The following is a 25,263-nucleotide window of genomic DNA, read 5'->3' on the forward strand; positions in this document are numbered from 1 at the left end:
TGGCCTTAAATGGGTGTTATTAGAGCCTAGTCTGCGGAGCACTGGTTTCTGTTATTCGAGCCAGTATCCACCTGGGCAGCTAGCTCTTAGCCCTACCAAAAAAATCTGGATTGAAAGTGGATTGCTACTGGATTTTCCCAAACATTTAAATCCTCTTTAAATCCACTTTAAATCCAGAAACTCCCATTGTACTCGGTGGATTGCTTTTGGCTTCCTTTTGGCTTCATGCACCCTGAAATATGTTAATTAGCAATCCTCAGTGGAATGCAATCCCTAAACAATCCAAGCAATCCAATCCCCAAACAATCCACTAAAAATCTAAAAACAATCCAATCCCCAAACAATCCACTAAAAATCCAAAAACAATCCAATCCCCAAAAAATCCACTAAAAATCCAAAAGCAATCCAATCCCAAAAGCAATGGATTGCATTTGGCTTCCTTTTGGCTTAATGCACCCGAAATGCGTCAATTAGAAATCCTCCCTGGTACAAGTGATGCAATCGGGATACAATCCTATAAAAATCACAAAACAATGTCAACTATAACCCTGAAAAAATAAATACTCCAAAAGTGATTACACGCATTGGGTCTTAGTAGTCATTTGGGTACAGCGACAGGAAAGTTGAGCAAGGTTAATGGGATATTACGTATCAAAAATAAAGAAAAAAATATTTAAACACCTTTTTTATTCAATTGTATTTATTAAAAAAAGAGGCACAATGCGGTTCAACCTGAAAGTGTACAAGCACACAAGCATGACTGTAGCAATCCCAGACCTGGGTGCTTTACAATTAGTGGACATGCATGGATTGCCCAGGGAGCAAGTGGGTCAGGTCGGGACCCAGTCCAGGGAGCAAGGGTGAAGGAGGGACCCAGAACCAGGCCAGGCAGCCAGATGGGTACACAGACCAAGCCCAGGGACTAGACGAATCAGGTGGATAACCAGCCCATGGAGCAAGGGAGTCAGGTGGGGTCCCAGTCCAGTGAGCAAGGGAGGAGGCTAGGGACCCAACTCAGGGAAAGGAGGTACCTAGACACAGCCCAGCTACCAAGAAGTCCAGTGGGGACCCAGAACCAGCTTATAGGTCAAATGGAGACCCAGGGCAAGCCCAGAGGTCAAGGGAGTAGGTGGAGACGCAGCCCAGGGAACAAGAGTGAAGGAGGGACCCAGAACCAGCCCAGGCAGCCAGATGGGTAACTGGGTAACAAGACCCAGCCCAGGGATCAGGGGAGTCATGTGGATAACCAGCCCATGGAGGAAGAGGGGAGGGGGGGAATCAGACCCAGCCCAACGAGGTGGGGTTGCATGACCCATCCCTGGGAGCAAGGGGGCGGGGGCACAGGCCCAGCCCAGCAAGTAATGGAGATGTTGACGCAGACCCATCACAGGGAGCAAGACAGTGAGGGAGCGACCCAGGATTAGCCCAGGGAGCAGAGGTTAGATGCAGACCCAGTACAGGGGGAAAAGCAGAGGGATACCGGCTCATGGAGCAAGAGAGTCGGAGAGGGGAGAACACAAAAGCATGTGTGGGAGAAAGGGGGAAGAGGGTACTGAGCAGGGAGCAAGAGGGCCCAGGCCGCAAGGGAGTTTCTACATTCAATGTCCAGCAGTTTGTTCAGCAGGTGGCGTGCCAAGTTGCTTGTCTTTTTTTGCCGTCGTCACAATCTCCCTTGGTTTCAGAGGGTTCACCAAGAAATCTAACACGAAGAATGTTCCTGTGTGCATATGAGAAATTTAAAATTATTAGGTTTCTCAAAACTGAAAATCTATATCAACATATGTACATTGTTCAGATTTCTATATGTAATACAAAGTCACATCAACTAGAATATTCTCTCTTTATGGTGGTCTGTTTATCTTGCATCCTTACTGCTTTTCTAGTTTTCTGCCTAACTGGTTATTTATTAACATTGTATTGTGCTTTGGCGAAACAGCTGTGTAAACACAATAAGCAACATCATAGGGCTGTAGGTTTAGGCATATAGTCGATTGCCAATTGTACAAGGGTATCAACCCGAAGATGTCTTCACGGGAAGGACGGGGGAGAGGGGAGAAATGAGGCAGGAGGAAGATTGTTTTCACTTGCATATTGACACAGAAAATTAAGCATTTATTTTAATAGGGGCATTAATCAACTTTCTTTTTTACTCAAGGGGTGCTTACTTCTATGATATTGCCGGACCAGGACCAGATTAAAACACTCGAGTGGTTCTGGCCTCCCCTCTTTTTCCACTAGCCAGTTCCAGGCAGTGTTCGATGGCCAGCTTCTGATGCAAATCCATTCTATCCTAGTACACTGAAATAGAAGCACAAACATTAATATTACACATTCGAATAGCAACAAATGGCACTTCTTACTGGGCAATGAAAGTCGGCAAAAAAATAAAGCTCACTTTCTATGATAGCTTCTAGTTTGGCACAAATGGTTTCATTTTATCTGGATATTCAAATTTGTTTAACACCAAGCTTACAAAAAGCTAGTATTCACCTCCAACATGGGGCCACCCCACAGGGACAATTATCCCTCCAGGCACAAACTGCCCCACACACCGGCCTGGTAGTGTTTTTTCAAAGCAGTCTTCTGAGAGTTAATGACTTAATTGGAGTTTTAAACCCACTACTTATGTAATAAAAATGTCAGCCAGGTCTTCCTTCAGCCACTCGATTTAGAACGGGTGCAGCAAGCTTGCCGCTTCACCCAGTTCGCACTGAGACAGGTTGTGAGGTGAATAGTGGGTGCGGTGACCAGTGACCAAATTCCCTTCTACCCCAACTGCCCCACCCCTCTTCTCCCCCAACTACCTTCTCTTTCTGCCCCTACCCTTCTTAAACCCCCATGCAAACAATATCTATCAACAACGCGCACACATTATCTTCTACCTACACAAACATTCCCACCCGCACAAACACTCCCACCCACACAATCTCTCCCACCCACCCAGCTACTCAATCACTGCCTCTATGCAGTTGAAGGGGTCAAAAAGTACAATAGAAAACACCCAAATAAAATAACCAAGAAAGAAATGAAAACACATTACAAAAGAAATCCTAATTGGACATACCATTCTTAAAAAGATACAGACTACTTCCTCCCAAGAGTTCACTCTTGTTTTCTTTAGTCGTCCTGGCCTCGAGAGTTTGTAAACACCAAGAATATAAATCCGCGCCGGCAGCTTTCACCAAGAGCACAAGTTGCATCTGCTGGGGAAAAAAGACAATATGTCAGAAACTCACTAACCCACTCACTCCCTCAACCAACAATTCACTCACTCACTTGTCAGTCAGTCACTCACTCAGTCTTCCAGGTGAGGGTCATTCAATCACCCTGCCACTCATGCAGTCACACCATCACGTCACATTCAGTAACTCAATATGATGAGAGTGCTCCTAAACTTTGGAGGTTCTTAACTTTCATGTTCACAAGATCTTCCTGGCAGGCTATTGACATAGAACAGCATAGGGTCACTATGCTACCTTGTCCCTAGGCGGTGCCAGACAGCTGCCAGAGGTTTGTGAGTGCAGCTGTGCATTGTAAAGTACTCCAAGTGCTTTACAGTTCTGTAAAGCAACACTTAGCCTATAAAAGCACTATTTAAAAGCAAACTAAGCAATGCTGCAAATCAAATTCATGCACCCTCGTCAGTTTTGCACCACCAAATGTATTGGCGCACTGGTATAAAGTGATATGCTATATAGCTGAACAGGGACCAGCATCAGCTGACTCAGCTGCAAGAGCAATCAAACACAGGAGTTTCAAGAAGAAGAGTAACCATGGAAGATCTGCAGTGAAGCTACGGCTGCGCACAGGTTCACTGAATGACAGTGTGCATTAGTACTGGTGCAGATGCCTACAGCCACCTAAGAGTCAAAGTGAGCCATGAAAAGGGGAGTCTTAAGGTCTTGCCTGAAACGACAATGCTTTTCTCATTCCTGAGAAAGGGAGTTGCGCATCTAGCCCCCGCAGCCCCAAAAGTCTGGCAACTAAGTGCCTAGTTGCCCTGTAGATGAGTACTTTATGTTGAGGATAGGCTCAACTCAGACCAAGTTCCAAGTGTGTCATGCCTAGTCCTCCATTCACTACCCTTTAGCATGCTTCTTCGGTTAGCATGAGTCATCTCTCAAATGTCAGTCTCAAGAGCACCTGGCAGCCAATAACCCACGTTACATCCCCATGGCATCCTTGAATAAACCGCTCCTAGTCACCCCACTTGCTGTTGAAAAGCCAGGTTGAAGACACTGTGTAAACATAACCTGCCCATTAGTGCTGCTTAGTACCTGGCTAGTAACGTCTAGTGCACTTCATACCAGCTGCTGGGCAACTAGCCAACACCCACTGCACGATCCTGCCGCCTTGTTCACCAGGGCAGCCACATCCATGGCCCGATACTTGATCCTTTGGGTACCCTTGCCGTCCCAAGACGATTGACACCCAGAACCTGTGCTTGGGTAATCTTCATATCGAAATACTCTGACAGTGCAGAGTTTGCTTTCTTAGCTTGTGATTTTACGGGCGTTTGCACACCGGATCGCGTTCTTCTACACAGGGCGTGCCCGTGGGCTGCAAGTGCCAAACACTCTAGTTAGGAAGTACTTTTGCTGGTTCGTATGGGAAAGGCAAATGTTTCAATCATATATGAGGCCAGATTACAGAATCTTTTCACCAGTGCAAGTGCTTTATTGTACGGTATTAGCAAAGTTTGCCCTGCCAATCCGTAATAGCACTAGGACAAACGGTTAAAAAAAAATGCATTGAAAGTGTATGGTTTTTGCGTTAAGGCAATATTTGCCCTAGTGCTTGTACCATGCCAAATAGCACATGTCACTTGTCATTTTCTAATTTGGCCACAATGTTTTTTGCACCAGGACAAGCTTTGCCCTAGTGTTAACACTGTGCAACATTGCACGTGTACTGGTGAAAGGTTTCTGTAATCTGGCCCAGGGTGGGAATGTATTGCCGTTCAGCACTGCTACTCAGGACTTTAGTTTCCGGTGCCATGTGTGCGAACAGTCCTTCACTCCTATGTTTTTTGGAGTTCTGGAACTTTTACATTTACAATGGGATATACAAAACTACAAATCCCAGACTTCAAAGGAAAACACAGGACTGGGTGGCCTCAGGCATGGCAATTGGGACTTGAGATCCGCGTTTGTGACTCTGGTGTAATGTACACACACAAACACACGTAAAACATTACTTTTTCTGGAGTGACAACCCTGGTAAAAACGATGCGAATGGCCCCCAATTGAGTTTTCTGACTCCAATAGATGGGTTTAGGATTCCCGTGTTTAAGGGGCACTGTCTTTCCAAATCCCACGTTACAAGGAGAAGCCAAAAAGTGTTCTGATGGTACTAAAATCTAGAAGGCCTAAATGATAAGACACAAAACAGCCTTGCACATATCTTCCTTTTGCAAAAAGCCTGGAAATTATTCCCCTGACCATGCGTGAGAAAGGCATCCATTCCCGATTTTGCTTAGAGTTCTGGGACTCGCAGTTTTCCTAAATTAGAGAAAAAAAAACTACAAGTCCCAGAATTCAAGGGGAAAAACAGGACTGGTACGCCTTCCGACACATGGCCAATGGCAACTTCCGAGCTCTGCTTTTAGCGTTGGATGTCGGACATACATTTGAAAAGCACATTTATATTGTGCTAGGTAGCTTTGCATCCACTGTGGAACACTCTTCAGATTTGTATAACTAAGGTTACCTGGTGACTTTCTCTTTGAGTTACACCAGGAACTGAAGGAGAGGAATCACTGTGCTTTTTGTGGAACAACCCAACCAGGGAGGTTTTAGTGGTAAATTGTTTCTAACATTTAGTTTATAGACAAAGCCCCATTCTTTGCTCCCCGGCCCAGGCAAATAACTAATTGAGCCTTTGTGTATGTATCGTTACATGATCTATTTGTTTTTGCTTCACTGCACTGTATACTTCCTATGGCGTCACCTGATGCTGTGGCAGAGATCAGGTGAACTCTCGAGATCAGCAGAGATAAGGCACAGTCCTGCAGGAGGGTCACCCCAAGGAGAGCTCAGGGCTGCCTGCAGGGTCACCCCAAGGAGAGCCGAGGACTCCCTGCAGGGGCACCTGGGGCACCTCAAAGACGAGGGCAGCCTGCAGGGTCACCCCAAGGAGAACTGAGGGCAGCCAGCAGGGTCACCCCAAGGAACGCTGAGGGCTGCCTGCAGGGTCACCCCAAGAAGAGCTGAGGACTTACTGCAGGGTCACCCCAAGGAGAGCTGCACGGCCACCCCAAGGAGAGCTGAGAGGACCCGAGTACTCCCTGCAGGGCCGCCCATGTCCTGGAGAGGAGCCGAGAACTCTTTGTGTCTTCACCCACATCCTGCAGAGGAGCTGTCAGGCAGAGCTGAGGACTCCTTCAGATGAGCGTCATCTATGAAGGGGTGAGGATTTCCACAGTGCAGCCAGGGGTGAGGGCTCCTTGATGCCAGTCCCCCTGGAGCCCCCCCTCACCTCCTTGTACTTCTTCAGCCTATTCTGGTTCTCACTACTCCTTGCAGCAGCGCCTCCAGCACTGCACACAGCAGACCTCCCTGCCCCAAGGCTCGCCCCTGTGTCACCCCTGTCTTCCTTCCGAATTCCCAGCAGGAAGCCACCCATCCCACACAGGGAGGACTGTTCCATACACCATGAAGTGCCTCTTGTTTAATTTCCTGTAGAGCCGCCTATATTCTTGTGCGATTTCCTGCAGCACCCTTTGCACTCCTGTAGGGTTCCCCACAGCTGTTCCTGCGTTATTCCCTGCAGAGTCTCCAACACTCCTGCGCTCTTCTATTCGGAAACGCGTGCATGCGCGCCTACCCCATGCAGCAACGCCTCCACACCTGAAATATTACCTGTAAAGAGGGTGGGCTGCGGACTCCAGCGCCTTAGAGCCTCCACTTACACCCCCTCCCTCCTGCACCATCACACACACACGCACATACATCGCCACTGCCGGCCTTCCTCGGCACACCAGTGCGTGGAAAGATGTTTTCAGGGAGACCCAAAAAGAAGAGGTTAATTATTGAACGGCATCGTGGGTGCATTTGTTTGCGTTTTCACGAGGCATGTTCCGTCAATGGAACACAGGGTCATCCCCTTAATGAATTCTGAAACCTTCCCATGAATGGCGTACACACTGAGCCCTATAGCTCACTCTCCTCATGTAAGCACTAAGTGCGTGTGCCACCCAGTGCGCACGTGCTGTCCCTAATGTGAAGCATCTTGATGCGTTTCATGGTGCAGCATCAGTTATAATGAGTGGGACAGTAGCCACGTACTGTCCAAACAATTACATCGGAGTCCCCAACGTTTCTTGGTTAAGTAGTGCATGCGATCCAAAAGCCAATGCTCAGATAATTGTGCGTGTACAATTGTGAGTGGAGATTTTTTTAAAAAAGAACAAACTTCATGAGCTACTAATCCATTTCAGTTCAGTAAAAGGGCAGAAAAAAGGCAACAGCATCCCGAAGGTGTCCTGCACTTATAATGCGGTTTCCTGTTCTGACATGAATGTCTGTGACAGCTGTCCGTGCATATTCATAACTAATACGATTTTTGGAATTCCTGACGTTATCCTAATGGTTAGAGTGCGCGATTCCTAAGCAAGTGAACACACACTTGTGACGTGTACAATTAAAAGTTGAATATCACTCAACATTATCAGGCTAATTCGTTTCAAAGTAGCTAAAAAGAAAGAAATAATTAAAGCCCTCGTCCAAATGTGTCCGAGATTAGCAGTGCGGTTCCCAGTGTTGAAAAAGCCGACACCCGTCCGTTCATGTATTAAAGCTATCAGGCATGAAATAGGCTTAGTGCTTACATGTACCCTCTCTTGGACGTTTTCTACCTTAGTTTTAGGTGGGATTACCCTGCGACTGACCACAGGGGCGGATTCTGGAGTGACCTTTGTGAAGCTCGGGGAGGAGAAGGCAGAATGTGTGGTGCTGGGAAAGTTATCACAATCCCATACCCCTAGCAGGCTCGGCAGCTGCATCCTGCCTGAAAGCTACGAAATTGCGGCCCCAGCAGGGAAAGAAAGAGAAGGCTTCTGCAGATTACCAACATGCGCTCTTAAAGACAAATAAACACGCCGTGTGCCCCCCCTCCTTACCTGATTCTGGCGCTGGTTTTTCGATCCCGGCCCGGCCTCGATTTTTGATCGCCATTGTTGCTGGCTTGTTGCTGGTTCGTGTCCAGTGTTGCATCTTCTTAATTATCGGGTGCGTGGGCGGACCCAAGCAGGCGCTTCCCCATCCTAAAGGATGATGCGCACCAGACCCACCAATCAATACTTGTCTCACATAAACTCGCAACTCCCCCCACCGCCCCGTCTGCCTCACAAAATCCTACATCACACTGTTCCTCCTCCTGCCTCTCACCCCTTCACCTCCCAGCAAAGCCTTCCCACTCAGCTCAGCCACACCCAGCCCAGATAACCGAACCCTCATCAATTCTCTCTCCTCAACATGTCTCTCACATCTAAGCAGAAAATGTCCCACAGTCTCAGGCACCCCACACACCGCACAATCCCTCGTCTCACGCTTCCCCACTCGATACAGTCATTCAGCCCCACATGCCCTATCCTCAATCGATTCAGCATCACCTCCTCCCCCTTCCTCCATTCCAGACTCCCCGCATCCACCTTCACTGACACTTTCCCACGAACACCAAACATCCACCTGCCCTTCACCCCACTCACCCACCTCTCCTGCCACTCATCCATGACCCGTCTCACCACCACAGCCTTCACCTCATCCACATTCAAAGGCAGCCTCACATCAACCGCTCCCTTTCTCATACCCTCACCCGCCGCCAGATCCACCAACTCATTACCCAAAATGCCACTGTGACTGGGGACCCACGCCAACTCCAAATCCATTCCCCCACGCACACACCGATCAATCTTCCTCCTGATGTCCAAAATCACATCCTTCCTGTCGCCATCCCCTGCCCCAATCGCCTGCAACCCACTCAATGAATCTGAAAACATCACCACCTTCTCTAACCCCAACTCGCACACCCTATCAATCGCCAATGCGATCGCCACCAACTCAGCCGTACAGATCAACACATCATTCGTCAATCGTCCCACTTTATACTCCCCAGTGCTTTCCAGATAATACGCCATACCCACTCTCCCAGACACTGGGTCTTTCAAACCATCCGTGAACACCTTGCATCCTTCCTTTCCTGCCACATACGCCTGACCCAAAGCTTTGATCTCGCCCCGCAAACCTCTCTTCGACACCACATTCGCCAACCCCAAACACACCTTTGGAGACCCCATCATCCACCTCGGCCATCTCTCCAAATCCGTACTCGTCACAGTCATCAAATCGCCCACATCCCACTGCACTCCCTTCTCCCACATGTGAAACCCAAAAGTGCCCCCCTTCCTCCTCCACCGGTCCCTATAATAGTCAAACCTCCAATTATACTTCAAACATTCACGCACCGGATGAGCCACACTCTTTGCACTGCACTTCACCCACCATCTCATATTCAACGCATCCCTCCTCAACCCCAACAGCATCTCCCCCACAAGCACCTGAACCGCATTCACTGGAGAGGACCTCATCACACCCGAACACACCCTCAATGCCCTCGCCTGTACCCTATCCAACCGCAACTTCTGACTCGCTGTGAAACCCACTGACACCTGGCATCCAAAATCCATCACACTCAGAATCAACCCCTTATACAACATTCGTAGACACTTCTGCTGCGCACCCCACTCTTTCCCAGTCACCGCCCGCAGCAAATTCAACCTACCTTTACACTTATCCACCATACCATTCACCTGCAAATTCCAGTTTAACTTCCTATCCAAAATCATCCCCAAGTACCGAAACTCTTCCACGCTTTTAACTCTCTCACCTTTCAAAACTAAGTCCAACCCTTGCTACACTCTTCTCCTTGAGAAAACCATACTCACACTTTTATCCACAGACACCGAAAAGCCCCATTTCCCACACCACTCCTCCATAAGCACTATCGCAGCTTGCAGCCGACTCTGCACCAACAACAAACTCCGCCCTCTTACCCATACCACACCATCATCTGCGAAGAAATCCACCTGACACCCGAAACCCGCCAAAGCTCGAATCAACCCATCCACCATCACATTAAACAGCATCGCACTAATCACACTCCCCTGCGGCGTCCCATTCTCCATCTTCCAAACCTCGGACATCGCCCCCCTCACTCTCACCTGAAAGGTCCTGTCAGCCAAAAACGCCTTAATCCACTGAAACATCCTCCCCTTCACACCCATCTCTAACAGTCTCACCAGCAACTCATTCTTCCACACCATATCATACGCCTTCTCCAAATCCAAAAAGAATGCCCCCACCATCTCCCCATCACACAACGCCTCCTCCACTCCAGTCACCAACCTCACTAACGGATCTGCCACCGACCGATTCTTCCTGAACCCACTCTGAAAATCACTCAAGCGCCTATTCGACTCCAAATAAAACCCCAAACGCTCAACTACCATCCGTTCCATAACTTTACACAACACAGCAGTCTATACGATTTACACTCCGTCGGGACCTTGCCACTCTTCAAAATCGCCACCACAATCGCTCTCTTCCACAATCTCGGTAAAACTCCACTCTTCCAGATCTCATTGAACAATGCTAACACCTCCAACTTACATTGCACTGACAACTTCTCCAAAAATACATACATGACCCCATCCACCCCTGGACTAGACCACTTCCCCTTCCGAATCGCCCTATCCAACTCCACCATAGAAAACAGGACCTCATACTGCTCTTCCCAAGGCCCAAAATTCGCCAACAACTCCCGCATCTCCTCCTCAACCACTCCCATACTTAGTCTCACCGCCTCTGGGAAGTTCCCTGAACTGTGCACTCCCGCAAAATGCTCCCCCAACAAATTCGCCTTCTCCCCATCTTCACTGACCACCTCCAACCCTTTCAACAACACAGACATACCACCCTGCGGCCTCATCAACCAGGACATCCGCTTGAACTGCTTCCAAACCTCACCCACGCCAGAATTACTCCCCAGAGACCCACAATAGCCCCTCCAATATCTGCGCTTTCTTTCCCTAATCACCCTCTGCACCACCGCCTTCGCCTTCTTGTATGCCACCAAATCCTCCAACATTCCCGTTCTCACCGCCCTGGCCCTTGCCTTCTTACGCACTGCCACAGCCCGTGAACATTCCACCGACCACCAAGGAACCTCAACCTTCCCACCCTTCCCCTTCCCCTTCTCAACCTCCGGAACTGCCGCCACCGACGCCACTCTCATTCCCTGCACCAAATGCTCATTCCATTCATCCGCATCCACCCCCCTTCCCTATCCCCAGGAACAATCAATTCCTGACACAATCTCTTATACAACTCCCAATCAGCCTTCCTAAAGTTCAACCGGCTCCCAGACATCCGTGGCCTGATCCCTACCTCACCCCTCACTGTCACCAAAATACCAGAATGGTCGCTCCCCATAACCCCATCCTCACGCACCTCCCAATCACATTCTCCCGCAATCGCAGCAGACACCCAGGTCAAATCCAAACACAACAACTTCCCAGTCCTCACATCCAACCACGTACCCGAACCATCATTCAGCAAAAACAGACACAATTCATCCGCCATATCCTCCAATAGTTCCCCATTCGCATCTGTCCGATCACTACCCCACAACGTGTTGGCACTGTTAAAATTGCCACACAAAACACAAGGTCCCACATGCCCCCTTATCACTCCAGACAGCACATCCACCTCCACCACCTCACACAGATTATAATAATTTAACACCAAGACTTCCGATCCCCCTACCCGAATCCCCGCCCCGATAGCCTCCACTGCTCCATCCACCACTATCTCTCTTACAACCAACCCCTTCCGAACTGCCAGAGCCACACCTCCCTCTCTCCCCTCCAACCTATCCTTACGAAACAACTCAAAACCCGGAATCACAAACCTCAGATCACCCCTTAACCACGTCTCCTGAATACAAACCACATCAACATTCAATTCCCCACACAGTGCCGCTTTCAACTCCTGCCCATTCCTCAACAAACTCCTCACGTTCCACCTCAAAATCCTCAGGCCGACACCCCACTCTGCTTCCGCACTTTAGTAACCATCCTGAACACATCCTTTTCCAACACATCCACAACATTCAAAAACCTCCTCCCTGCTTCCACCACTCCTTCGTAAGATCCGACACACTGACTGACAAATTCCCCTGAACCAGCTCCAGCACACTCACTATAAAGCACACAAACTCAGTTTTAGGGACAACCATCATTTCTACGGCTTTCACCTCTCCCACCACTCTCTTCCTTCACGCAGCCTCATCCACCACCGGCTCTCTTCCACACACCTCATTCACTGCTCGTACCGGTTTCACCTTTGCCACTGCCTCTGCATAAGACAAACCTTCTGTTGCCCTCACCTGCACCACCTCTCTCGCCACCCTATGGCTCTCACACCCCCTAAATGCAGTAGAGTGCCCCCCACAATTCACACACTTCTCCGGGGTCTCCACCTTGCATTCCTTAATATCATGATCTCCTCCACACCTCCCACAATGCCTCCCATTCCTGCACACTCTCGCCACATGTCCAAACTGTTGACACTTATAACACCTCAACGGCATTGCCACATAAACTGTCACACGGAACCTCTGATAACCTATCTCCACCACCTCCGGACACTCCGTTCTCGCAAACCTCACTGCCACAGTCGTTGACACCACATCCCCTTGTGCATATCTCCTCCCCAGCCTCCATGCCTCCACTACCCCCACATCCGCCAGCTGCTCCTCCACCTCAGACATATTCATGGACACCGGCACTCCATACAACACCCCCTTACACGACACACCACTTTGATCAAACACTCGCACCGCATGTCTACCCAGACAACCCACCTCCTAAATCTTAGCTTTACTGCCAGCATCCGTCCCCTCCACCAACAACCGGTCCCCAGTCACCACTTGCACCCGAGTGACATCTCCCACAGCCTCTTTCACACATCCAGCAATCACCACCGGATTCTCTCCTGAAACGTTTTCACACGACTATCAGGCTTCAACCCCACCTTCCACACACTGTTACACTGCATCTTCTCCTCCCCAGACACACCGCTCCCTGAGGCTTCCAGCCCCTCCAAAGCGCACTTTTCTTGGGTCCCCGACCCTGAGATGCCCCGGACCAGCCCCCATCCATCATCCCTCTGTGGAGATCTGATGCGATGCCGTCCCTCTCTTCCCCCCTTACCCCCCTCCACAGGTGTAGATTTCACAGACTTCGTCTTCCCCCTCTTCTCCTCTTCCTCCACCCCCCCTTCTTTTCAGCCTTCCCACCCCCCTTTGCCATCCTTACCTCCTCCTCCAGGCACACTCTCCCCCTGCACCCGCCTAGAGAGACCTCTCCGCCTCCTCAAGCCCAGCACCATCCTCCCAGACACTGCTCCGCCCTGCCTGAGTCCACCCGAATCTAGTAGTGTTGCATCTTGGGAAAAAAACAAGCTCCATGTTCTTCCGAAAAAAGCCCAAAACAAGCTACCTCGCTTCCAAATAAGCCGAAAAGAAAAAGCTAACGCTGTGGATAGGTCTCAAAAGCAAGAACAGAGTACAATACCATAAACACAGAGTAAACACACACATATGTTACAATAAAACATATTTTTTTTAATGCATTTTTATTTTTCTGACAATTAGAATTTTCACATCATTGGCTTTTTGTTCCTAGAAATATATTCCTTTCTATATTACTTTCAATCTGGGGCTTTAAATGTGTGCTTTTCAGCGCTTGCCTTACAAGCTGCGTTTGCTGGAGCCCTTCTGTCCCTCACTTCCCTTGGGCTATACAAAAGTGATCTTATTACCTTGTTGCCCTTTACGACAGATTTCTCCACATCAGCCACTTGCTGACAAAGAAGGATTTGTAGCTTTTCAGTGGGGATTTAGGGTTTCGGCTACCTCTGTCTGCAATCTATTATATTAATATGATATTATATGATAGTTTATTTATATAGTGCCTATACACAATGGGCCTCATTACGAGTTTGGAGGTAGCCATGCCCGCCTCCAAACTCGGGTCTGGGTCCGTGGTCCCTGAATGGGGAAATACCTGGCCATTCCGACTTTGGAGTGCCCGGTATTTCCCCATTCAGGGAACCCGCACCATCCCTATTCCCATTTGAGCCCCCATAGAGCTCAATGGGAATGGGGAGCATGCTAACAACGCCACCGTTAATGACAGGCCCGTTGTTAGCATGCTGGTCCCCTCGCAGGACCCGCAAAGGACGTCTGGTCTGACCAGACCTCCAGAGCCGGTCTCGCGAGGGGACCTCGTAATGAGGTGGTACAGGGTAAACAGCGCCGGCACCTTTACTGGCGCCGTTAACCCCTTACCGCCTCACTTGTAATGAAGTGTTAGGCAGAATCCTGTGCAGTGCCCTTAGGGACCACTACACAAATTAAGTGGTAATACAAGTTCACCTTTGGTACAAGCCTGTACTACACTGTTAAAGTGGTAGCAGTAGCGGAGCAGCCAGACTTATCTCAAGAGCAAATGAGCAGTAGTAGAGATTACACAAAGGACTCCAATTACTGTGACTCAAGCAAACACTGACTCAAGGTTTTTGGTTAAAAAGTAAAAGGTCATTTATTTTTAAACCATCTATTCACAAAACACTTCACTTCTATTAAATTAAAACCACACAAAAAATACACTATATACAATCAATTCACTTTGTGCAACACAACTCAAGATAAGTACCTGTGAATTTGACAGGCCGGTGTTATGAAACAAAAGCGTTACTGGGAATACATATGCGATCACTTTTTGACAGTAATAACAGTTCGGTCTTACTAAGGATACGCGTATCCGCGGGAAGAAATGTTACCGGGGCAAAACCACACTTAGCACCTGAGTTAACAAAAGAGAGTTGGGGCAAAAATCATAGGCAATACTTTTGTCAAGGCAGCCAGAATCAGAGAACACTTGCTGACAGGAAAATAAAAGTCAATAGGCCTGTGCCAGTGTGAAGTGCAACCGGGTTCCTGTTGTCGAGGATCAGACAGTCAGACAGTTCAAGATTCAACGTTGCCAGGAGTACTTGGATATTGTCAATAGAGGAAGCAAAAGTTATAAGAGGGAAGGAAGACAACGGCAAGCCTTGGATGAAGAGAAAAGGGTTCACCCTAGTTCCTCGAAGCTGGACACAGTACCTTATTCTTTGAAGAAGCTGGTGCCACGGCAGTTGTTCCTGGTAGTTTCCTGCAGAATAACAGTTCCTGGTACTTCAGTCATGGGGACAAGAAGGACGACGTCTGGAGTGATCTGCACTACCTAGGGATGAGGCCAGCAGCAGCGACGGTGAATAAAAGGTGCGCTCCTTTAAATCAGGAGAGGCTCTTCAGATGGCTAACCAGACCACTACAGCAGTGTGTAGCGATTTCGACCAAGAAGAGGATCCTCTGTCTGATGAAGATGAGCTGATTGATCCCACCAGGCTCAAGGGAAGAAGACTCCGGACTGGATCTTCTCTTGTCGTTGAAGGGTGGATAGCTCAGGACTGCAGCAGGGCTTCACCGGGACTCGGTAGTTGCAGCAGCCGTCTTCTTCTTCGCTTCTCTTCTGTTCCTTGCAGTTCCAGTGGTGACTCTGACTTTCAGCCCAAGAGTCCTGCCTTTTATGGGAAAATCCCCCATTCACACAGCCTGGCTGTCAATCACGCAGCAGGGGGGTTGTCCGGCCCGGACAACCACCTTAGCCAATCATGGCAAAGTGCAACTTGGGTTTCATAGGATACCCTCTGCAGGGGGTAACTACACCCCTCCCTCACATTCAGCCCACCTAGACACCCAGGCACCAAGAGGAGGGCTTCTTGGCAGAAGCCTGCCAAAAGACGGTGATCAAAGGCGGCAAACCTGGTTTGCCGCGCAAAGTAAAACACAAGAAGGACTTTAACAAAAAGAAATGGAGAACAAACCCGACCAGAGCCAAAAGAAAGCGTATTTGGTCAAGCAGGTTTATGTTCGAGGCTAATATAATAGCCTGGAACAATACCACGTTTATATAGTATAATCGTGGTAGAAAAGTTAGGGTAGATACCACTGCCACCAGCCAAGTCTAAATGTTAAAAGAGCAAAACAAAGCTCAGAGAAGCACAGACAAAAAGGGATAGACATCAACCCTTTCCAGTACTCCATGTAAAATGGGGTGTACTGGGTGTGTAGTTTTAAATGACTACATAAAGTAAATGGCAACTTTACCTGTTTCTGGGGGACAGTAGTCAGCCCCAGAAAAATTGAGTCAGAGGGAAGTCTCAAAGACAACCCTGTGTTACTGCACTGAAGGTGCTGTGTAACACACAAAAAGGTGGGTCTCATGGAGTGGGGTGCTCCAGAGCCAGTAGAAATACACATGGCAAAACATAGGTAAGAGTGGGGGAAAAGCTCACACTCTTACTAAGTGGAAAAAATAAACTCCAGAAATCCAGCAAAGCTGCTGGGTGACTCACTAGGTGAGGGAAATTAGCCATAGAATGAGAATTCTCCCTAACATGAGGCCCAATGTGTTTCAAAGCGCTTCAAGGCAAGGGAGGGAACAAGTGAAAATACAATGACATTCTTACAGGCCATGAACAGTAAGGATGTGAAATTAACTATCATACTAGGTCTGACGACATTTCAGATAGTGCAAGAGCTAAGACATAGATAAGGAAGGGAGGGGGAGAGTGGGAAGGAAATGGAAACATACAGGCGACTTCCGTACTAGGCCTAACAACATTTCTGGTAGAACCGGAGAAAAACAAAAGGTGAGGGAGGGGAGGAACAAATGAAACGACTATCGTACTACGCCTGACGACATTTCAGATAGTACTGGAGGTGGGGGGGGACATGAAAGGGTAGGGGGGAGGAGACAGACGATGTTGCTGATAGAGTAAGTGCATAGATAAAAGTAAGGGCAGGAGCAGAGGAGATAGGAAAAGGGACAAAGAGAGAGGAGGAGAGAACAAAGCGTAATCAGTCAAAACGAGTGGAGAAGCAAGAGGGGAGAGTGAATACAATTGCAGAAGTCAGTAGTAACACATAATGTTGCAAGCCAAGATACAAGATGAAGATGGGAACAGCATGATTCATGGCCACCATGAGTAGAAGATGCAAAGGAAGTCCAGCATGAGAGTTGATAAAGGGTGACGCACCGTGAATCAATGAAGTCCATAAAAGTCAAATCCAGCATTGGCCACAAGAAGGTGATGGTGAAACCAGACTGTTTCATGAAAGACTCCTGCAGAAGTAGGCTGGAGATGCGGGAGGGGGAGCAGGATAGAAGAATCAAGCAAAACAGGCAACACCTGTGTGCGAGAAGGGGGGGCACAAGGGATCATCAAAGGGGAACCAGAGAGTGTGGGGACGGCCTGTGGGGACAGAGGGAGTAAACACATGTTGGTGCATGCTTACCTGCTGTCTGAGAAGGGGTTCGGGGCCTCGGTCCTCCTGGTCCGAACAGGAATTGCCCTTTTCTTCATATGCCCTTTGCTTCAGGCGCCCAGGCGAGGGACGACCTGGATCTAAGAGTTAAGAGCAGGAAGGAAGAGGCAGAGCTAAGAAGGTGGGCAGGGCTTAGGTCAGGTGACCTAGATCCACTTACACCTGCTCCCCACCTGCAAAGGAAAAGAGGCAGGAGGGCTCCTTGAGTAGGGAACAAGAGTGGCAACCAGGAAGGCACCAGGTGGGTGGGGCTTGCTAAGTGGGTAAAAGGAGTGGCAACCAGGAAGGAAAGCACCAGGTGGGTGGGGCCTGCGAAGTGGTGAAAAAGAGCAGCTACCAGGAAGGCACCAGGTGGGCGGGGCCCAGGCGAGGCGACCAACACCCACATGCACCTGCTCCCCATCAGTATCGTATTGTTTATTTATATAGTGCCTATACACAGGAAACTGTTTCAAAACACTCAAGGAGGGTGGGAACATAGGAAACAAAACAACAGTCACTCAGAGCCCTTGAAATTCTGAGACGATAATAGTCTGCACAGGCAGAGTAAGTGCGTAAGATACATTTAACAGTTGAGGGACAGCAAATAGGCCTGGCAGCGATTCTGCAGTTTTACCAGTGCAATTAAGGGGAGAAGACAAGGGAGAACAGACAGAGGATCTTCAGGCACGTTGCATTTGGATCGTGCAGCGGCTATTAACCCCTGGCTGTATTTCTTTCTCTCCATTATAATGTATGCACTCCACAAAACTGTGGTATTAATGTATCTTAAGTACCCAGGATGTTAAGTAAAAGAAATGTTAACTTCTGCCAAATATGTTTTATTAAATAAAAAGAACTGTAACTGTGTTATACGAGATTCGTATAGTCTTAAAATCAAAACATCCTTTCAAATTTAATGCATACCAATTTCGTTGGAACAGAATGCAGTCTGACTACAGCCAATTTGATTATTATTACATTTATTAAGCGCTGACTGAGCTTCTAGAAACAGCAGGGCGCTTAACAGAGGTATACAACAATACAGATGTATAACGGAGCACTTTTCAGAGGTAACAACAGAACAGATATACAGCAGGGGATCGTTAGAGAGGGGTACAGCTGTACTGGATGGCAGACAGGAGACAGGCAGCCTCTGTCCAGTGACTCAGTTGGCGCGATGGGAGATGGGATGGCAGAGGTGTTAGCATTCCTTCTACCCATTGCTGCAAATTGGTATACCCTGAATGTTAGCGACTAGGCATTATCTACTTGAGAAATTAGTTAAGTACAGTTGAACTTGTAATTTGCACCAATAAAATGCAAAATGAAGAAAACCCAAACTCTGCGAAATGTTTAACAGACCCTTCAGGATTTTGTGGCATGAAATGGCAAATTTTGCGGCATAAAATTGCACATTTTGTGGCACACGCCTTCATTTATGGTGGCATTTTTGCAGCGCAATTTTTATTGACTGGAGGTTGCAAGATTGGTACATTGCAGGAAAGAGGCCGTGTGCAAGACTACAAGAGAGCCAGGGTGTCAATATATGTATATTTTGTATCAAATAGGAAGAGTCCTAGATGTCTCTGGCTTGGCAGAACAGTGTTTGTTTTGGCTACATTTTTTGGTTTAACGTGCATGCCTATTTAATATTATTAAAGTTATTAATCATTATCAGTTGCAATGCTGAAAATGTTCCCCAATCCCGCAAACACCCACACACCTCTCTCACCCAACACACCTCACACGTCTCACCAATTCTCCATCACAACTTGTATTTTTGAACCGCACGCTCAGTCATACACATACTCACATGCTCTGTCACACTGCCAAGTCACAATTTGCGCTCTCTAGTCCCTACCAAACTCCAAATCACACTCCCAACTCACACCGTAAGCTCCCCAATTCCTCCCGGAGTATACAGTCCTTCATTCTTGCATGCTACTTCTGCATCTTTCATCCTTTCTCCAATTCTATCACACTCTTCCCTCATCCTTTCTCCCAATCTGCAGCTCACTGCCCCTTTCCGGCCAACCCCTATCTGATTTTGGCCCACTACTACACCTGAGCCCACGTTCCTTCCACTTTCTGTACCTCCGCTCTCTCTCTGATTTCTGGCCCACCGCCCCACTGCATCCGTTCTGCTCTCTTGCCCAGCACTTCCCCCTCTGACCCACTGCTCTCCCTCTGATCTCCCTTTGCTTTCTTGCCTACCATGCCTCAGCTCACCCATCACTCACCCTAACACGCCTTTCTCTCACATATTGTGACCATTTTTCAATTTTTGAATTAAACTGTAGATTTTGACCTAGAAAAATGGGGCATCTAAAAATAGAGCAGAATATGTGCTGTTTTTAGATAACCCATTTTTGGAAATCATCTCAAAGGTGACCTGCGCATTTCCACGGGGCTCAGCTGAAGCGCAAATGAAGCACTGGCCAGCCACGTTGAATACGTTTGGTGGGGAGCCCATGCCAACGACTTGACAATCAGCGGTCATTGATCTCCATCGGTGTCCAGACTACATATCAACCTGTTAGAGCTGAGAGCAATCAGACTAGCGGTGAAGGCTTTTCTGCCATCTGTAAGAGGGAAAAATGTCCTGATAATGACAGACAACACAGTGGCCATGGACTACCTCAACAAAAGAGGAGGCGTAGGATCACTGCCTCTGTGCAGAGAGGCGATGCAGCTCTGGTTTTGGGCAATCCAAGAAGGAATCTCTCTATCGGCAGTTCACTTAGCCGGAGAGAAAAACTTGACAGCGGACGCTCTGAGCAGGCAGAGTACAGTCTCCCACGAGTGGGAACTAGCTCAGGAAGTCCTTCAACAGATCTTCACCCTTTGGGGAACCCCTCAAGTGGATCTGTTCGCCACCAGCATCAACAGGAAGTGCGATCAGTTTTGTTCAAGGGAATTTCCCCCGAGAGGAGCTCTAGGGGACGCGTTCGTAGTGGACTGGGAGTTTCCACTTCTGTACGCGTTTCCTCCAGTCCCTGTCATTGCTCAAATGATCAGGAGGTTGAGAAGGTTCTGGAAAGCCATGATCCTAATTGCCCGGGACTGGGCCAGGAGAACGTGGTACCCGGACTTTCTGGACATGTCCATCTGCCCTCCAATTCGTCTTCCACTCAAGGAGAATCTTCTCTCGCAGAAGGGAGGTCAGGTTCTCCATCCAGACATCAGAACCCTCAACCTTCCCGCTTGGTATCTCAAAGGTTGAGATACAAGGATTGGGACCTCCCAGATGACGTCATGGAGGTGTTGCTTTCGGCAAGAAGGCCTGCAACAAAGACTTTATACCGGTGCCGTTGGAACAAATTTGGCAGCTGGTGTAGAGAAAAGAATATCGACCCCTTTTCATGTGGTACACCAACGGTGTTATCTTTTGTACTCTATTTGGCAAATTCGGGCCTTCAGGTTGGCACTATCAAGGGCTATCTCGCAGCGCTATCGATCTTCAAGCGCACTGCAGAGGAACCATCGTATTTCAAGTTACCCTTAGTAATACAATTTCTGAAGGGATTAACCAATGTCCATCTTCCAAGACCATTCCAAGTTCCCTTATGGGACTTAAATTTAGTCTTAAATTTCCTGATGGGTACTCCTTTTGAACCACTCCACTCTTGTTCACTAAGGTTTCTCACCCTTAAAACTGTCGTATTAGTGGCATTGACATCTGCTAGGAGGGTGAGCGAATTACAAGCTCTATATTGTAAACCCCCTCATACCATTTTTCATGAAGACAAAGTTGTCCTACAAGTGAAGCCTAATTTTCTCCCAAAGGTGGTTTCTGAATTCCACATCACTCAGAAGATTACCTTACCTTCATTTTATCCCCCTCCCCATCCGGGGAAGGAGGAAGAAAGGCTGCATAGGCTGGACCCAAGGTGGCCTTTGAGCTTTTACATCAGCAGACTTGCTAGGATTAGGCAAGCAGACCAACTGTTCGTAGGTTACTCAGGGCACAAATTGGGTTTACCGATAACAAAACAGACCATTTCCAGATGGATTATTTTAGCCATTCTGGAATGTTACAAACTGGGAGGGAAAGAGCCTCCTCAAAATCTTAGGGCTCATTCAACCAGGGGTATCGCAGCCTCTTCGGCCCTTCAAAGAGGGGTACCGATTCGGGACATATGTGCGGCTGCCACATGGTCGTCTGCACATACCTTCACAAGATTCTACAACCTGGATTCCTCCTCTAGCCAAGAGACTAGATTTGGCAAAGCTGTGTTGCACTCTGTTCATTCTTGAAGGGGAACATGGCAATTTTACTCCGACCTCCAGTTACACACCACTGCTATGGGAGTCTATCAAGATAAGGAATACGTCGGAGGACACAATCCCTTCGAAGAACAAGTTACTTCTTATCTGGTAACGTTCTTTCGATGGGATGCTCCTCCGACGTATTCCTTATCGCCCCTCCCATCCATCCCCTCAGTAAAACTTCCCTTGTGGTTACAGTTTACGCTCCTTCTGGGTCAATAACCAATTCATGTAAAACAACTGTTAACGTCAAAGTGGAACTGAGCAACGGACGCTGCGCGAGTCTATTTAAGCGCATGATGACGTCGGCGCCGATACGGAGGCTATCGAGGGATATCGACGCGCAGCGCCCTCTACTGAAAAAGAAATTCCGAGGCCAGCAAGCTGGAGATCATCTATCAAGATAAGGAATACGTCGGAGGAACATCCCATCGAAAGAACGTTACCAGGTAAGAAGTAACTTGTTCTTCTATTTGAAACTCAGAGGGGACCCCACAGCGGGAATACAAAATGAAATCTTAGCCTTAGTTACGTGGGCAAAGGATGCTGAAATTTTGAGCACCAAAGAATTCCAATTCCTCACAAACAAAGGAACGCAAGCTCCCCTCTTCTATATTCTCTTGAAAATCCACAAGAATATGTTGAAAACCCCAGGTAGGCCTATAGTGTCCCATTGTGGCTCGACTTTAGAACCTTTGGGCAAATACATTGATTTTTTTCTCAAAACTTTGGCTGCTGACACTCCTACATATCTGGCAGACACCACTGATGCAATTGTTCACCTTGAAGGTTTACCCTTTGACTCCACCAACAACTTGTTTATCACTCTGGATGTGGAGTCTTTATATTCCAATATTCCTCAAGCAGAGTCATTACCCATCATTAAATTCTTTTTAGACCTTAGAAGCGATCCGCAGTTAGTTCCTAGTGAATTTATTGTTGATCTATTAGAAATTGCTCTTACTAAGAACTATTTCAGGTTTAAAGAAAGCTTCGATTTACAAGTGAAGGGAACCGCGATGGGTGCTGCATTTGCCCCTTATGCGACTTTATTTATGTGGGCTTTCGAAAAGGTCTCCATTTTTGATGACTCCAATCCTTTTTTGCAATCTATTATTTTCTACAAGAGATATATAGATGATATTATTATCATTTGGGACAAAACCAAGGGAGATTACAAACAATTCCTAACATGGATTAACTCCCTAAACGAGCATCTATGGTTTACTATGTCCACCAGCAACACATCCATTTCATTTTTAGATCTCTTGTTAAAAATCAAAGATGGAGCCATCTCTGTAGACCTCTATCGTAAAACCACAGATCGGAACACCATTTTACATTTCGATAGCTTCCATCCTCAAGCCCTAAGAGAAAGTATCCCCTATGGACAATTCCTAAGGGCCAGACGCAACTGCACAGAGAAAAAAGACTTTGCCTCTCAGTCCAACATCATTGAGGAAAGATTATCTCAGAAAGGCTATCCTTCTAATATCTTAAGACAGTCGCGTAAAAGAGCAAAACGCCAACACCGTGAAATATTGCTTGCCAAAAATACCCGTGAAAATTTAAACCAATCACGCATGGTTTGTGCAATGGCCTATAACACACACCACGCAAAAATCAAGAAAGCGATTGGTAGACATTGGCATTTGCTCCAAATGAACATACCAGAATTGGAACATCCGATGTATGCCTTTAAAAAGGGCAGGAATCTGAAGAGTTGGCTATCAGAGGCGGATAGACTGCGGACTCCACAAGCAACTAAAACCATAACCGAGATGTGGGGCATGGAAAAGATCATGGGCCACTATCCATGTGGGACATGTTGCCAGTGTGGATCTACCACCGCAACCAATATGGTTACTATTAACCATAGGCCATGGAAGCTCAGAGACCACACGACGTGCAATTCAAAAAACGTGATTTATGCAGTCATATGTCCATGCAATAAAACATATGTAGGCACGACATCTAGGCCTATTACTTAGAATATCAGAGCATAAGTCTAGAATTAGGACCCGCAACTTTTCTTCACTGTTAGTTGCACATTTTATAGAGCATCTTCATAATTGTGAAGACTTACGATGGTGGTGCTTGGAACGCATAACAGGATCTGATCAACATGCCACGGCTAATAGACTTGCCACACGCGAACATTGGTGGATATAGAACACCCAAAGCCACATTCTGGGCTTGAATGCCCAGGAAGAATGGCAATCAATATTTAACAAATAGACTATTCGAGAATCAAGGTACCAAGACCTGTCCTTTCTTCACATCATCCTAAACTTTAGTCCGGACTTATATGCCCAGCATAATAAACTATCCTAGATTACAGACGCTTAGAGTCAGCTGTGTCTCGCGTCTTGCCTTACTTCTCTGCCTTATAGCCACCATTTGATATTCCTTCAGCTTTCGTTCTCTTTTATGTTGCACCATGCGTCCTTTTTGGTGGTTCCACACTGTATTGCTGACTTCCATTGACCGGAGACCCCAGCTCAAGTGAGGTAGCCCCCTTTCAATTTCTTTATTTTAAATTTATTTAAATTTTTGTCCTCTGGCATGTCTCATACAGTGATTAGCCAGGCACTAAATTACTCAGTTATTTACTGCCAAATTTGTTCATCATTTACTTTTATCTTTTCCCTCTGACAGTTCTATATTCATTATTTTTTCAGTTGGATCGTAATTTAGAACATTATTCTTCAACACCTCCCATTCCCTTCTTCCTTCTCCCACGGCCCTCCTCCCTCCCTTTCACTCCCCCTCACCCCCAGAACAGGTGTCACCCTGGTTTCAGTCACTGGAGGCGGTCTGCCCTTGGAGCGCCAGCATTTTGCCTGGTGGGCGCATAGACACTTCGAGTGGGATTAATTCATTTTTTACCTTCGTTTCACTTGCGTGCGGTCCGAGGTCATCAGTCAGCTGATTAGCTTGTTTTCATTGGCTTGACAAGTACCCCAGCCCTCTGTCTCTAACAACACGTCCAACGAGTCATGTGACACATAACATGTTTTGAGACGCTTATTTAGGTTGGGACTCGGGCGTTGAATGACGGCCCTGCACTTCCGGTTTCGTTTCCTTCCTAACAGGCTTTGAGTCGGTCCAAGAATAAACACAGATAACACTTTGGCTTTCGTGTGGTCCGATTAGGTGTTCCTTTCTTAAGTGCATTTTTCGGGAGGGAGCCTTCTTTCGCTTTGGCCTTAATGGGTGTTATTAGAGCCCCTTAGAGCTTAGTCTGCGAAGCACTGGTTCTGTTATTTGAGCCAGTATCCACCTGGGCAGCTAGCTCTTAGGGGCTACATGAACCTCCTGGTTTCAGCCGAATTGTTAGCCGGACATTTTACATGCGGTTTGCAGAATTTGTCTGCTTTTCAGCCACAAAGCTATCTTTCCAGCGTCAACCGCATTTGTGTAAACGTTATACATTTGGGTCTGCGGGATATATATATATATATATATATATATATATATATATATTCATATATACCCGTTTTCATTTAGGTTTCC

At 47.5% G+C, this 25,263-nt stretch overlaps 1 long non-coding RNA gene across 1 annotated transcript; it reads right to left on the reverse strand.

The window, feature by feature from the left end:
• Positions 1-719: 719 nt before the first annotated feature.
• On the reverse strand, positions 720-8,245 carry LOC138520655 (uncharacterized). The gene is made up of 4 exons (XR_011282841.1): positions 8,120-8,245; positions 3,065-3,203; positions 2,166-2,298; positions 720-1,717 (listed from the first exon to the last, which is right to left on the reverse strand). It is a non-coding gene; the product is annotated as an uncharacterized lncRNA (long non-coding RNA).
• Between the last annotated feature and the right edge of the window lie 17,018 nt (positions 8,246-25,263).

Source organism: Ambystoma mexicanum, chromosome 13 (genome assembly GCF_040938575.1).
Source record: "Ambystoma mexicanum isolate Mex_15411 chromosome 13, UKY_AmexF1_1, whole genome shotgun sequence".
NCBI classification, from domain to species: Eukaryota; Metazoa; Chordata; class Amphibia; order Caudata; family Ambystomatidae; genus Ambystoma; species Ambystoma mexicanum.